The sequence below is a fragment of the Semicossyphus pulcher genome, unplaced genomic scaffold (genome assembly GCF_022749685.1).
Source record: "Semicossyphus pulcher isolate SPU_LCO1_2020_fin unplaced genomic scaffold, fSemPul1.0.p SCAF_18, whole genome shotgun sequence".
NCBI lineage: Eukaryota > Metazoa > Chordata > Actinopteri > Labriformes > Labridae > Semicossyphus > Semicossyphus pulcher.
The window spans coordinates 6,473,883-6,488,898 of NW_027211691.1; positions in this window are offsets into that span (position 1 = coordinate 6,473,883).

Below are 15,016 nucleotides of genomic sequence, written 5' to 3' on the forward strand. Positions count from 1 at the left end.
TGTCTGAAAGATCCATATCCCAAGAAGGAACATGGCTTCTCCAGGCCTGCACATTGGCCTCTGGTGGAAGAGACATTTTGGGTTCCTTTGGGAAACTGGACTTCTTGATTAGGGCTAAGATGCTAAAGGAGGCTAAGGGAAAAACACTTTGATACATGTACTGCTTCTGCTCTGAATATACAAAAGAAATAACGCTGTGTTAATTACAATGTAACGAATACAAAATAAGAAACAACTGGATGAGCAAAGAATGTGAAAAATAATTATTTTGCCACGGTCATCACACTGCTGATTCTTTGAGGGAGCAAAGTCCAAAATGGAGGAAGGTATCATATAAGCTGTTATAAGTTCTACAATACAAATTAGAATAACCCTGCACTAATGAATCATAAACATAAATAGAGCCTTCCTAGTTGTATCAATTTTGCCATAAACAAAACTACCAAACCAATATCAGCCACTGCATGACCACCAAGAAAGCCACAACACCTCCAGTACCACCTATTCAATAACTTTATCCTGTATCAAAATGGTAAAATTCTCGGTAAAATAAAGGTTAGATTGAAAAAAAATAAAACTTAACTTCTCTATTTCACTTTCTGGTGTTACTAGGCATTTAGGCACTTGGTGGCATTGGCCTCGTTACACAACTGCAGTGGTTGCAGCTTAATAAAACCTTATCTGTTGACTCGTTACATGACAGCCTCTGTTATCTTTTGGTAGGTTAATGAGAGTGCCAGCCATATCCATGAGTTAAATGGTACATTGTTACTGAACAATTGAGAAAATTATGCAGAGTGGTGAGCTGTGCAGTGGTTGTTCCTGCAATCATGTGACAGTTCTGTGTAGCTGACTGTGCATGTGTAGGTATTGCACTTAATTAGCTGTGATAATTTATCCTGAACAGAGGTCTTTACCACACTACAATCTTGGTGTGCTGAGGAGGCATTATACAACTTCACAAGGACGTACTCCTTACACATATGCAGTTATTCACCCCCACACACTGTCTGTGTATATTGGCTTGCAGTTCATTTGGATTAAATGCCCTGATAACAATTGACACCTTAACCATTCCTTCCTTTCTGACATGACTGAACAGTTCTGAAAAGTATCTCTGAACACTAAGCTAACAGACTGACATTAAAGCATTTTTTACCCCCCACTGGGCTAAAAATCTTAATTATAGTCCTCATAGTTGTACAGCAGGAAAGACCATGAGGTCACTAAAATCAACCTGCTCTTGAGCATAAATGTGCTCAATTAATTTCATGGCAATCTGGTTGTGAGATTTTGTTACATCCCCTCTCTGACATTTTGGCCTGAGGGTGGTGATGACAGGAGAATCATACAGTGTCTAAAAGGGGAATGATTCTCCTGGGAGCATGACGATCTGGATATTTTCTAAGTACAAGAGGAACTTTTGGCTTGCTGTTGGCACCAGAGAAAATGGAGCCCCAAGGACTGACAGATTTGAATCCATTAACTGAGGACCATGATATCCCGAGCAAATTCAAAGGAAATCTAAAGTACCTGAAGTATTAAATGCTGGCCTCATAAGCACCCATGAGTTCAAACCAGTATCGACTCTACCTTAATTTCAATAAAAGCTGGACTTGAGGTAAAAATGTGTATCAAGTGAGAGACCAACTTGAAGAGATTTTTTTTGTGATTCATGGGAGATATGTGTGTACACTTCTTTCACCCACAGCCACCAAAACTCTGCTTCCTCTTTGAGCTTTTATCCATCATAAAATACATATTTGTTTACCATATACACAGCCCCAATGGAATGGAAAATGAATGAAATTACATTTAGTAAAGCGCCACTGCTCTAAAAATACACTATCCTTTGGTTCAGTGACTGCTGTCGCTGTCCATGGTACTGAATTTACAAGGGGTAGCTCAAATTCCAAAACATGCTGCAAAGTTTCCCTATTTCAAAAACAAAAACTAAACATACTGTATGTACTATACTTGTGTAGGACCTTGGTGACAATATACATACAACCCGGGCGGCTGTGGCTCAGTGGTAGAGTCGGTCGTCTTTCAATCGGAAGGTCGGAGGTTCCATCCCCAGCTCCCTCAGGCTACATGTCGAAGTGTCCTTGGGCAAGACACTGAACCCCAAATTGCTCCCGGTGGCATAGCCAACGGGTATGAATGTGTTATCTGATTGACAGTTGGGCACTTTACGTAGCAGCCTCTGCCATCAGTGTGTGAATGTGTGTGTGAATGGGTGAATGTGATGTAGTGTAATGTAGTGTAAAAGCAGCTTTGAGTGGTCGCAAAGACTAGAAAAGCGCTATATAAGTACAGTCCATTTAACCCTGACAATTACCCAACCAATTGAATAGGCAATTTTTTGAACTGTTTGGGTTTTGTAATTGTTACATTTTTGGGGGGATAACGGGCTGATCATTGACATTAACAAAATATTGAGTCAGCAAATTTAAAAGAAACCCACCAGTGTAATTGAAACCAGTTAGGCTTCAAAGCAACAATACACCCAGAGAAATAACGTTACCTTCAACTTACTATACATTTGCCTATTTTAGAATTTAGCATTTATATCCTTTGGAAATTGGTTCACCATTTTTGGATCAGTGATCCTATCTTAAAGGTGTCTAAATTGTAGGTGGTTCTCTTTGAAGGGAGAGAGAATGATTGATCCATTAAACCCTTGATCCAATGATTGATACGTTCTTAATGCCACCAAAGGAAGCTGTGCACTTGCAGTAGAGCTGACTGCATGCATCATGGTTTCTTCTCCCTGCGAGATAAATCAAGGAGCCAGGGTAGTTAATCACTTTTAATTTTTGAGGTCATCTGAAACTGTTACGCCTATTTGCAGACTACCATTAGCTTGTCATTGATACATTAGGCCATAATTACTTCTAGGAATGTGCTCTTGCATACTTTGGTTCACAACTTTACAATATGATAAATTAAAGCCATCCTTGGGTACACAGAATGTGTCTCATCCTCACTGATCTCTTCCCAGAGAATGATTTAAGGAACTGCATGAAATGGATTCAATTTATCTGCAAACATTGATAAAAGTACATTACAACTTGCTTTTGCCGTTGCCACTGTGTGCAGTTGGCTGGCAGCTTTGGCAAATCTATGGTATCTCTTTACATAAACACTTTCCACACCCCCCGCCCAAAATAATTAAGCTATAAGTATTTTACTGACAAACCACTTATTCATACCCTGCACCAACAATTGTTACTGGAAGCTTCTAGCACCAGGTTCAGATCAGATGCTCCTTTGGATCTCTCTTCATCACTGGTGACCGTGATTGTGAGAAAGGTCCAGGTCCTCTGAAATAGTTTTGTCTGGTGTAGCCGGCCTCCCTCAGCTTTTCCTGGCATTTTTTCATTCATTTCCTGTTCCTTTATTGTAGGCTACTAATTCATATCGAGAGTGTGACAGGTATCTTGCAGGTTCTGAAGGGTCTTTTTGTACGGATTTCTGGGAAGATTTGTGGAAGCTTTCCTATTGACATTAGAGATAATCCTCAGAAAGTGTTGGGCCACACTTAATACTAATGTGTTCATACCTGAGTGTTAATATTTGTTTTAGTCATTTCCCAGAGAAAGAATTACTTAACTCAAATTTACCAAAACCATTATCTCTCTCCAGCGCCCTCCTGGAGTGGCTTTTGGCTTACTCTTTTGGCTTTGTTCTGCCAACAGTCCGGGTCTATTAAAGATCATAACCTGTAATTTATGGATTGTTAAAATGCCGATCTGGAATACATAGAAGCACAGTGAATATTTAGTACCCTACCTCCCTCTGGAGAATCCCTGCGGACGAGATCAGCTCTACAGTTTGGTCCTTGACCACAGAAAGCAACCAACAGCAAATATTAAAAGGCTTTTACCTCCTAAAACCACACAAAGTGTTCCAACATTAAACTTTCATCAACTTTTTATTTCACCTCTTTTCTTTCATAGCAATTTAATCGGTATTCACACTTTACATTAGTGCTTTAGCTGCGATAAAAACAAGCAGCTTAGGAGAGCGATCAGTGCTTGAAATTCACTCTGCTGCCCTCTTCGGCCCCGCCCGTATTTATCACTCTGACATGAAATAGATACAAATTTGATCAGAGAGCACAATGCACCAACCCCACCCTTTATTCTGTCACTCAGTATCCCCAGCAAACATTTTTCAACAGTATATGCATAGTGGAAACAGGCTGAAACTGTGGAGTGTAATTACTCTTAAACAAGACAGGGTCATGTAACCAGAACCGTCTCACAAGCAGTCAGCCCCCGTACAAGCTTTTAAAACCAGCCGCGATCAAAGATGCTTTATCCACACGTACATACAAATCTTGAGTGAGATCTGCTTTCATATCGAGCCAGCACCTTTCTTTAAACTTCAAACAGCAGCAGAGACAACTTCTGCTTCAAGGACGGAAGTGCAGCAACCGAGTCATGTTATCTAATTCACTTAATTCAAACAGGCCCCATCTCAGCTCTTAAGTCTTGATCATCTTGCTGCTTTGTTAGTTGATTTAACACTAACTCTCCTGCAGATTCACAAATCTCTCAATGCTTTTTCAAGTTTAGTATCTTTCTTCCAATAAATTGCCAATCTAACTACCAGTAAAAATGGAAGTCAAAGAACCTTAAACAGTGTTACAAGCTCACTCAGTGCTGTGTGACAAATGTTTGCTTGGTTTACATTTGGACATTTTTGGATATACCATCATTCGCTTCCTAGACTTAAATAAAACTATTGATACCAATCTCATGTCCTCATGATCGATATGAAGTTAATTCCAGCAGCCAGTTAGCTTAACTAAGCATAAAGGTTGGAAAGAGCTAGCCTGGATTTGTCCGAATACACGGTAGGTCCACAAAGACCTTTTAAACCCCCTTTTGTAATATGTATACCATTAAAAGGAAGATGGGATTACAGTTACATCATTGTCAAACTACAGACACACATTCTGTCAGATTACTTCAGTGGTTGCTTTTATAAAAAATATCCCCACTATAACTGGCCTTGGTGTTTTATTAACTGCTACATAAAACACATGTATCTGCCATGCCTAAAGCAAAGCTGTATAGCAATGTCAGAAGTTGGTCCACCCCCTTGTTACAAAAAAACCCTGAATAAACCATGACAACATTTAGAAAACACATTCAAGTTCCCCCTTTGGATGTATTTTACTCATAATGTGAAACTTTTTATTTTATAGAGACATTAATAGGTCAAAATTGTATTTGTCCAGCATTACCATTTATGAACAACCACCTGTAAAACTGATGACATTCCCATCAGCCTTAGCTGGGTTTTGTATTTGGTTTATTAGTATTAGTAGATTAGTAGTGCACAAAGAAAATGTGTTTCACCTATTGGTTTGTTGACTTCTGTTTTGAAGCCTGGAGTTAGGGTTCCTATCTTGTTTTGTTTTGGAGCCAGAGGATATGTATTAAATGGTAAATGGACTGCACATTCACAGTGCCAATCTTCCAATCAGGATCTATGCCCATTCATACCCGATGGCTATGCCACCGGGAGCAATTTGGGGTTTGATGTCTTGCCCAAGGACACTTCGACATGTGACTGTAGCAGTCAGGGTTCGAATCCCCAACCGTCTGATTGAAAGGCAACCGCTCTACCACTGAGCCACAGCCGCCCCCAGCTTACCTTCTATCCTGACAGGTCGCTGTGGTATCAATTTGTCAATCACAGGGAGCCACACCCTAAAGTATACCTTTCTTTGTAGTCTATTTTAGTCTAAATTGGACCATAATTTACTATATGAAAATCATGCTGTATATAAAAGTACTTGAAACTAGTGAAAATAAAGTCATTAAGAAACTTTTTACTAAGGTCATTAAATCAGTTTAGAGGTCCTTTTTTTTGCATTCAGTGGACTCTGATGCTACATCCACTTCTGATATACAGTTTAAGATTAGGCTTGAGCACTGTAGACTTTTCGTAGTGTTAATAAATGGCACCACTAAGGGTTAATCTCTACATATGTTGACCTTTTGGTTTAAGTATATACATTTCACAAACTAGTACCCTTGAACGATCAAGCTACCTTGTCTTGGATACACTGAATTCTGTGTAATATAAATATGTTTTAATGCCTGTATAACACAGTGTAACAAATGTCATTTCAGTTTATCAGCATTTATGGTTCATCATGGAGGAGAAAGAAGCCATCATCCTGCTGCTCTGTCTGACTCCATCTATCATTTTTGAAGCCACAGTGTCTCCTTTGTGGGACTTTGATATCTGCCATCAAAGAGATTTAGCCACCCAAAAGTCCCCACTACCACTCCCTCACTCCCTCTCCACAAGTATTTTTTTTAGAAGTGTTTGTTCAACAAAGAAAGGCTGAAACAGTGAGTCTAATTACTCTTTAAAGAACAGAGCAGCAACCCAAATACCCCACTCTGAGAGAATAAAACTCAAACTGCTTCACACAAACTGGTTCTCTCAATGTATAAAACTCAAACACACCCTTACACACACGCGTGCTCGCGCGCACATACACACACTTGTCACAGTCTAGTAGGTAGACCCTATTAGGGTGGCAGATGCTATTCCCAGAGTTTCTACTGACATATTGTTTGGATCTGTCTCCTGCTGTTCTTAACCAGACACAGTGAGCAGATTGAAAAAAGCCCAGACATTGCACCTTCATGTCTACGCTGCTTTACTGGTTTTTTTTGTTTTTTTTTACTTATAATTTTGTGCCTTCTTTTGTCCTTCTGTTTCATCACGCTAGTACATAAGATTTATGATTTAAGATAATAAAATTTAGAAGAAGATACTTCAATCTAATTCAGCTTAACATGCTCTATGGTCCAGTCAGTCTGCTGACCTCACTTCCTGTTTGTGGTACGTTGTGTCACATGACATGGTTGTCATGTCTCAGCTTTCTCCTTTTTTCATGTAATTGCTGTTTCCTGTTTTATTTTGTTACTCACCTTTCTCTCATTTCCAAAGCTTCACTTCCTGCCATTGTGTGTTTTCCTGCCTGTGTGGTTTTCTACATGCGCCTGATCACCTTCACCTGTCCCTCATTAACAGCCTGCCCTACATTATTTGGTCTTCCCCTGTCTCAGTTACAGTTAATCCTTCCCCCTGCTGAAAAGTCAACCAGCTGTTTTCTACTGTTTGTCTTCCTGGTTTTCTGCCATTACCTTCCTGACCTCACTTTTTTAGTCTCCTCGTTTGCCACATTTGTTTGCCTGTACTTGACTGCTCTCCTGTGAAGTGAACCTGTTTTGGCAAGTAAAAGAGTGTTTTATTGGACAAACTCCTGCTGCATGTGTCATCTGCTAGTGAAAGCAGGGGAACAAGAAAAGTAGAGTTGAAAGCCTGTACTGGCATTGCACATAGTATAATTAGATTAGGAACGCCACTCCTGATCAACAACAACTCCTGAAATATAAAGTGGTCTAAAATATATAAAATCACATTTAATTTGCCTCTGAATGGGTGTGCTTAGCTGTAGATGCTGTGCTACAGGGCATTTTTATTTTTTTTATGGATTGCCGTCATCTCCATTGTATCACTGCTTTTTTAACCCATATTTAAAAGACTCAGTGAAGTGAAGAGTTTTTCCAAATTCTGATCCTCTGTCCATGTGTTTTAAATATTCCAGTTATCTCTTGTTTTTATTCTAAATACAAATAAATAAAATTATTTATTTTTATGGCCTTATACATCACATTATCCGATGGTAAATGGTAAATGGACTGTATTTATATAGCACATTTCAAGTCGTCCAACCACTCAAAGCTGCTTTTACACTACATGTCACATTCACCCACTCACACACTCATTCACTCATTCACACACTCATAGCAAAGGCCAAAGTGCCAATCTCCAGTCAGATCTATACCGATTCATACCAATTGGGGTTCAGTGTCTTGCCCAAGGACACTTCGACATGTTACTGTAGCGGTCAGAGATCGAACCCCCAAAGAGATGACCAGAGCCACAGCCGCCAGTCAAATGGGATTAGTGGCTACAAGTTAACGTCGTCCGACAACATGCCTGTCTTACTTGGAAATGTCACATTACTGAAAATAATAATACTTAACTGTTTCTTCACTGTGAGCTTGTTTTTTTGCCCGTACCAAACAGGAGATTATAGTCTCACTGATCACCACACATGAGCTTAGCCTGTGTCTGCACTGGACACATTCTGGTTGTGTGCTTTAGTACCAGAGGAAATGTAATAATATAAGAGAAGTATTGCACATGTTGAGAAGTGAGATAGTGATATTGCACATTAATAAATAAAGATAAGTATTACACATTTAGATTATGGAGCGTTGCAGCACTCTTGACAGGAGTATTATTGCACATTGTTACCGATTTGGTGTAAATGTTTACTTTTGATTATAAGAGTCTGACCACGGCAGGAAGAAAAGACCTGTAGTATCTCTCCGTGAGACACCACGGGTGAAGGAGCCTGTCACTGAACAGAGCTCCCCAGTGGTGTTATGGTCTCCTGCAATGGGTGGAAGGTGTTGTCCATCAGAGACGACAGGTTGGCCATCATTCTCCTGTCAGCCACTATCTCCACAGGGTCAAGAGGGCAACCCAGGACAGAGCTGGCCTTCTTCACCAGTTTGTTTAGCCTCTTCCTGTCAGCAGCAGAGATGCTGCTGCCCCAACAGACTTCTCGAAAAAATATGGCTGATGCCACCACAGAGTCAAAGAAGGACTGCATCAGTGCCCCTTCCTTATCCAAAAGACCTGAGTCTGAGCAGATAGAGTCTTTTCCCTTCTTGTAGAGTGCGTTGGAATCGTCTGACCAGTCCAGTTTATTGTTCAGGTGGACACCCAGGTACTTACATGATTTCACAAGCTCATTGTCCATTCCCTGGATGTTCACTGGCGTGGGGGGAGAAAGTGTGCGTTTTCCGAAATCCACCACTTAACTGTAACCCAAAGAGATGTTAAAGGTCAAATAACTCCTCAGGTAAATCGGACAGTGACAACATGTGACAACATTTTGATGGTTCAATTAATTGTCAACAACCACATGGTTTGCAAAAGCGATTTGGAAGAGAAAATTGTACAGTAATACTCAAAATGAGATACGATATTCTTGACTTAAGAAAGCCCAGTTGAGAAAGTAATCTCAACACACGATCCATTCAGTGGCTGTTGTGGCTGTCAGTCCTCTCACATGGATTTTTCATCAGTAGATAAACTGTGAGAAGTTTTTCCAGAAGTATATATATTTTACAAACACTTTGATGTTTCCTGGGGCAGCTGTGACTCAGTGGTAGAGTCGGGGTCCTCTTTCAGTTGAAAGGTTAGTGGTTCGATCCCTCGTTGTTGCAGTCTTCATTACACAGTGTCCTTAGGCAAGACACTGAACCCCAAATTGCCCCCGAAGGCAGCATCGTCTTATATATATAATTGCAGTCCATTTACCATATATGTTTGACTCTAGGTTGTGAACATGGAGGGGGATTCCTCCTGAAGTGCTGCAAAAAAAGGAAATTTGGATCTATATTTTGCTTATCAAGATGATTGGATAAGAGGAAAAGCTAAAGAACAGCTTCATTTTGAAGTAAGTGTATAATTTTTACCCAAAATGTGCACTGTACGTATGCTATATCAAAGTTTTCCAATGCAACGACTATGACTTTTTGCCCATGTTCCTTCCCCCTCCTTACTTTTACTCTGCTCACTGATTTCATTATTTACTTTGGGTTTCGTAAAATGATATTACGTACCATAGAAATAATGTCCATAACTACAAGTTTTAATGAACCATAATTTCCCTTTCTGTTTCCCCTTTTTTCCCCATATGCATGTTAGTACTGGTTTAATTGTGGGACTGCATTTGCAGCATTGTTCTGCTGTGAAGTCAGATTGCTGCTGCTGCTGACGTGCTGCATTCAAGGCCGATGCAAACAGGGTTACAGCTCTATAGAGGGTGCTGCAGTGGTGTTGGGGAATGGTAGATCCTCTTCCTGTGATTAATAAGTGATTGCAGCATGAAGAAAAGGGTCTGTGCAGTTTGTTCTTGATTCTTAACTCTCCACATTATTACTGTACTATTCAGATCCCTGTGGTGTTTATCTTTAATGATGAGACATGCTGTAGCGTCATGATTGGACACAGTTTGTTTTTACATTACATGTTTATTGAAAAATTGATGAATGCAAAGGAAAATGTTTATGAGATGACCTTAACCCATATAGATTTTCAGTTGGTATGTTGATTGGATTGCATGTTTTCTCATTATTATCTGTGAGAGGAAATATTAGATACGTGCTTCATGAAAGTGGAACATTTTCAAGGAGGTGAATCAGTTATTGGAAGCAAAAGAAAATATCAGTATCACCTTCAGAAGCTTTAATTCCCTGAGCTCCTTGACAAACGGAGGATTGGGTTTGCTGTATACTCTCTCAGTGATCTCTCTCCGAGGATGTGTACAGTGTACAGTATGTCAGAACTGTTCCTCACTCAATCAAAAGCAGCCGAGGTCATCCCAGGGTGTTTGGTTTTCTCTCACAGCCTCCTAGCTCCATCTATTGACTGGGATCCTCACAGGTTGGGCTTAACGTGGGGATTAAAGCAATGAGAATCAGAACAGAGGTAGAGAGAGTATATTTCCAGATCAAGCATCCCAGGGAAAGAAACCATTATTTTTTAGAATTTCCTTAACTCAAGCAATCATGGAAAAGGCAGAGACACTGTGTAAGAAGATACATGTTTTGAGATACTAATTACAATGTCCTCATTAACAGACTGTTTAACTGGATTTGATGAACGCCAAAAAAATAAACATGAAGGTAAAGACAAAAAAACAGTCCTTTGGGAGTTGGGAGCTTTTTTAGGCAACAACATTGCAACAGTGATGATTTAGGTCTGTTCAAAAAAACATTTCTGGGCCTATATCTGTCAAGTGCTCAGAGTACAAAAATAGTTCCAACCGACCAAAATCCTCAGAGGATCCCAATATTAGCTCCACCTCTGGGATTCAAAGTCAAACTATGTTTCTTAAATGTTATCTTGATCTGTGTTTATGGAAGCTTTAAGGGTGTTCAAACCTGTTAGGAGCTGCCAGGAGACGGCTTCAAGAGATTCCATGAGAGGAAAGATGCTCATCTAAAGATAATTTGACAAACACACAAGATAATTTTATTAATTCACCTGTGCAGAGGGGAAGACATAATGCCCCCCCAAAATTTAATTACAATTCAAATCTATATTCTGTTTTATGTCAATCATTAAGGCAGACCCTTATACTAGACAGACGTGTTTGTATCGCTTTATACCAAGACATGGTGATATAACTGACATTCATTTCATACAAAGTACACAACACAAAAGGGACATATGGCTCTCGAACCCATTCAGCTAGTTGACATTATTTATTTATCTTAAGTTTCATCTTAATCCTTGACTGCACGGTGTTGCAGTGGTTAGCGCTGTAGCTCACAGCTAGAAGGTCACTGGTTCAAAGTGGTTTGGAAAAAGTTGTGCGGAGCTTGCATGTTCTCCCCATGCATGCGTGGGTCTCCGGCTTCCCCCCACAGTCCAAAGACATGCTTGTTAGGTTAACTGGTGACACTAAATTGCCTGTAGGTGTGGGTGTGGGTGTGAGTGCGAAAGGTTGTCTGTCTCTATCTGTCAGCTGGCGACCTGTCCAGGGTGAATCCCGCCTTTCGCCCAAGTGACAGCTGGGAAAGGCTCCAGCCCCCCCCGTGACCCTGAACAGGATAAGCGGTATAGATAATGGATGGATGGATCTTATTCCATAGTGAAATCCGACCTCCAGTTTTGGAGGTAAAAGATCTGTCTTTCCAAAAAAAAAAAGTAGTCTCATGAGGGGACGAGGGGAGAGAAAGAGGAAACGCAGACTTTGTTAAAGGGGACATATTTTAGCTATGCAATCAATGTTCTATTATTTGAATGTGTTTTTGAATCACGGTGATATTTGTTTCATTTTAAAAATCCTTTCCTTCCTCCCACGTGGGGCAGCGGACGCACTGCACTGTCACTCCAAAGTTGTAGAAAAGATGGCTGCTCTAGGATCGGTTATTCGGTCGTATATGTACGAGCAAGAATCGCCGGGAGGTATCAGAATGGTAAGTTGAAATCTAGACAACGACTTGACTATACAAGCGAGTGCAAGAAGGCAGCCGGAGGTGAATGACGGTGAATGACGATTGGTCGATTTCAGCCAAAGCAAGGTTCTACGTAGAAATCTGCAGCTATTCTGAACCGCCCATTTCAGAGGCGACCTTTTTAAAAAGGCAATTCTGGAAAAACACAGAATTATGCAGTTTTCACTTTTTCTGTGAACAATAAACACCCAAAAATGTGTGCAAAAATCAGCTTTAATGCAGAGTAGAAACGATGCTAGAAAGGCTGCTGAGGTGCGCTCCAGTAGCCAACACTGCCTGCTCCATCCACTGAAAATGTCCGATCTGACACCAAATCCACAAACAAGATGGACAAAACAGCACATTAACGCCCACCATGAGGCTAGCGGATAAAAACACTGCACTTGTCTGGATTGTTCAAGTTGGACACATTAACCAGGGCAGAGTTGCACACACATTTAAAGTCGCGGACAACAAGACATTTCATTTTGACGTGATGTATTTATCTTTAATTGCAGCATGAGAGTTGTTTTGCTTTTTCAGTAACACAGATCTCCATAGGGGAGCGAAGACCCACTGGTTAAAATTCCAACACTAAGATAGTATGAGGCTTCAGCCTGGGTCTGTCAAATAATGATATCTGTTAAAGTTACAGTTCTTTCAGTGCTAGATTCCTCCTGCTGTCCTTAAACTGCAGCTCAGCACGGAGAAAATTGCAAACATGAAAAGAGAATTTGCTTCTAAAACGACTGAAAACTGTCCGTTTGATTTCACATACTCAGGCGGCTGAAGCGTGGTATTAGCTTCTGCTGAAGTTTAATATGAAGACTCTAACACACTTGATAAATACAAACTTGGATTTTTACACAGAGCGACTGACATTTACTTTTATTTGTTCAAGTTCGTAAAAAATCTTCCTCTTAATTGTTTTTTTTTATCCTCCATGAAGATACATGCAGATGAGAGTGTCCCATAACTGGACTCTGAGGCGTTGGCTGTTACTTCTGCTGATTAGTTTGATAAAAATTGAGCACGCCGTCACTTGAACACACCGTAAAGATTTTATTTGACACTTGCGAGGTGAATTTATAAACATGTATATGAGCAGCTTCCGCCGTTGTCGGCGCCAATACACCTTTTCAATTACAACTCTCCGTTTAACAAGCTGCAAACGGCACTGCTGTAAAGAGCCCAACGTAAGTGTTAAGCATGAATTAGAGAGTCGTAGCGTTGTTATAAAACTGAGTGTATGTCCAGAGAATACAAAATGCACCAATGCAACAATTCTCAAAAGATGCACCGACTGAAAGAAGAACACTTCAAGCTAATGTGTCATTTTGGCTCATTTTTAGGCAAACAGAAACACTCTCCGGCTGTCTCTCCTGTTCTGGTTAATTGTATTCTGCACTAATATTTGTGCTTCCACTGAACAAAGTGAATAGAGGATGATATGGAGATGGGGAAGGTTGAGTAAACACACTTTTCATATTCGAGCCAACGGCAAGGCCTCGGGCTAAAGTGCAATGGCGCACCAGCTTCTATCACGTCCTCTCTGCTTCCCATAGGTTGTCACCTTTGTTTTATATTCATACTTTGCATTCTTTTTTATGCTTTAAACCTTGAAATAAATGTGGTTGGTTTTTTTTAAATGCTTCCCTTCGACAGTTCTTGAGATGTTGTGCAAAATAACGGCCAAATGAGAAAAGTCTTAAAAGTCTGTCTTTGGAGTGAGGGGTTGTAAAAGACTAAAGAAAGACTTCAGCCTCCCTAACAGGGCACACAGGGAGAGCAGTTAGCGAGCTGAATCAATATTAAAGCTTTATGCCTCGGGAGCAGAGGGAGGAGAGGAGTTCAGGAGAGATAGAGGAGGAGGAGGAGGAGGTGCTGGTGATTCATCAGGAGCAGATCCCTTTCTGGGGTTGGATGGCTTTTAAGGACTTCCCTCTGCTCTGCTCCTTTGGAAAGCAGAGACGCTATCTGCACCATAACCTCCCATCATGAGCCATCCACGCGAGTGTGTGTGTGTGTGTGAGAGAGGGAGCGAGTGTGTGTGTGTGTGAGCCCCCTCATTCTTGTCTCCACTCCGATGAAATCTGCTCACTTCAGCATTTGTAACCGAAGCAGAAAAGTTCCAAAGAGCATGTGAAAATGGTTCTTTAAAGCGGCCTACCTTTAACTTTCCCCTGCAATGTTTTATAATTACCCCGTGCCAATGAAACGTGTCTGTTAAGTTTCTCTCAGTGAAAAATCCATTAGCTCTACCTTAACAATTCACTTCCCAGCACTTGTTTCCCACCTATAATTTATTGGGTGTTGTTTCACATCAGCAGCTTCTCTGCTAATGAGCTGCTGCTCTGATTGGCAGGAATCCTGGAGGCTCAGCTCTCTCACTATCAGGCACATTTCCGAACAAAGACTCCCAACACACCACGATCTGTACTCCCAAACCATTTTAACTGAGTGTCGCTCAACATGTAAGGCCAGTGATATTCTAGAAATATGTATCTGAAGCCTGCAATAACTCATCCCTCTGTGCCAAAGAGCTTAATAAAACACATCATTGAGTCACTGTTCCACTATGGCGACATGTTCCTTTATAACTTTGAATAGGCACTGATTCTCATTCATGTAACTGACAGAATGTCACTTAAAGATTTTACACTGTGCATTACTGTGATTTATGCTTACTACCTTTACTGCACTGTAGAAATTCACAATGCAACTCTTATTCAGTATGATACCTCTCAATGCACATGCCAGCATGTGAATAAGTGTGTTTCTTTTCCACTTCAAGCACTAGCAAACATCACACATGAATGCATGAGCAGTGGCAGAGTGATAAGGGACTAAACTATGGATGTGTCATCAAGTAAATTATTTTTGTTTCCTTTACT